Below are 2,146 nucleotides of genomic sequence, written 5' to 3' on the forward strand. Positions count from 1 at the left end.
GGCAGACATTATTCTTTCTTTGAAATCTGAAAACCTTATACATATATATCTCACATTAAAATTAATAATTTGTAAATAGTTTTCAGATTTATACCAGACAAAAGTTTATTTTCAGTTTAAAAAATAATAACAGATTGGTAGTTACCTAATTGTAATGTTAAATTTGATTAATAAAAAATAACTATTACTAAACATTGTTACTGATATTGTACTAAAAAATTATAATTATATGGAAGGTGGTAGATTGGGGCTCTGTGTATATCATTGTACATTAAAAAAATGTGTAGTACGAATTTTTATGAAAAATATGGGCTGACCTATATGACATTAATTTATTAATTTTCTTACCAATTCTTATACAATTATAATACAGATAATGGAGTATAATAAATTAATTTATTTTACTTACTTTTTTCCTTTTTGAGCGGGGATACGTCGCTTACCTCGCTTGTTTTGACCGTACGCCACTGTTACGTATACATGAAGATTAATTTTGTCTCAAACTATTATTGACATTCGATTAAACGCATTTCAGTGTCCATAGCATAACGATCATAACTTCTCGTTAAAATTACCAGTTGAGTTTATTTCAAATTGATAGTAAACGACGATAATAATAAATGTCAAAATGTCAAAAGCATTTAGAAAAATTGAAATCCAGGCATCCAACCCCGATTAAACCGATAGATGTCGTACTGCGTACATACTGATTATTATTTTGATTTTTCTTATTAATTCCTACCGATCTAGTCGGGCTACAACGAATAGTTATTTTAATATTAAATCATAATTACTTTACGGACAAACTCAGTAGGTAACGGGCTACTTAAGAAATTTGTAATTTTATTTAGGTAATTTGGCCCAGGAGTTGTATCGTGATAAGGTGTGAATACTTCAGATAGGTGTCTCCCAAAAGTGTTGGCTTTGTCAATATCCGAAGAGGCAAGTGTATCATCTCTTTTTTTTTTTTTTTTTATAGAAATGTTGATCTTTTATTTTCAGAAAATGTTTGGTAGTTCTCCATAAGGACTCATATTAAAAACTTGAAATGTTCGTTAAATACTAACGTTAAATGTTTCACAATTCACTTGATATAATTATGTCAAATGTAGTATTAAGTAAATTTACAATCATTAATTTATCAAAATGTGTAAAAAAAAAAAAAAGTTCCTACTTAGGAAACATCGACTTACGGGCATCTAATTTTGGATGAGTATGTAAATTAAGACCAACTATTTTGCGAGTCAATACCGTAAAATATATTTTATATATTATATTTTCCAAGGAAGTTCTTTTACTATGTTCGTGGTGTATTTATATTTTATTTATTTTACAATAATTATTTGTATAAAATATTCTACTAAGGTTGAAGTATTGAAAACGAATCAATAGCCCGAAATGCGTTCCAAATAACCATAAAGGAGAAAATCGAACTAGCTGGATTATTTAACCATAAGAATAAACCATATCTCGAAGTGAGTTCTGACGGGTTGATAGGTAAAGATGGTATTTTGGAAATAAAATGTCCTCCAAGCATAAAAGTATATACTCCGGAAGAGGCAATTGAGAAAAAAAAATTAAGTACATGAAATCAGATGGTGAGAAAGTTGCTTTAAAAAAAACTGATAATTATTATTATCAAGTTCAAGCACAATTAAATATTAGAGAAAGACATTACTGTTATTTTGTTGTATGGTTAAATGTAATTACATCTCATAATACTACTGTATCATAATACATACTCATAATAGTATTACATCTACAAAATATAACACATTGTTGTAAAGCCAATATGTTTTTCGCTTCGCCCAGAACTTAAAATGTGTTGTGATAGTATGTAAGTGCGGAGCCCTATACATTGGTTGTTTTAAGTTAACGGTTTCGGGTAGGAGGATTGTAGTTTCTCTTAGAATTGTAATCTTAGTTGTAACTCGTACTGTAGCGCTATAGTGAAATTATTTCATTGAAATATTGTGTCTAATCGGATTTCACGTAAACATCGTTTACGCACGTTGTGATCCGTTGCGCTTTCCTTATCCCGGGTGCCATGATATCGATCAGTGGCCACGTCAAAATCCGTTTGAAAACGCAATACGTTGTGTTTCAATTGTTTGAACACTAGCGTCATGTTGATTAAATTATTTGA

The 2,146-nt window shown here is 29.5% G+C and overlaps 1 pseudogene; it reads left to right on the forward strand.

Moving 5' to 3' along the window:
• Positions 1-1,099: 1,099 nt before the first annotated feature.
• LOC112692445 overlaps positions 1,100-2,146 on the forward strand; it is a 1,828-nt pseudogene continuing 781 nt past the window's right edge.

Source organism: Sipha flava, unplaced genomic scaffold (assembly GCF_003268045.1).
Source record: "Sipha flava isolate LNK unplaced genomic scaffold, YSA_version1 73_pilon_pilon, whole genome shotgun sequence".
Taxonomy (NCBI): Eukaryota; Metazoa; Arthropoda; class Insecta; order Hemiptera; family Aphididae; genus Sipha; species Sipha flava.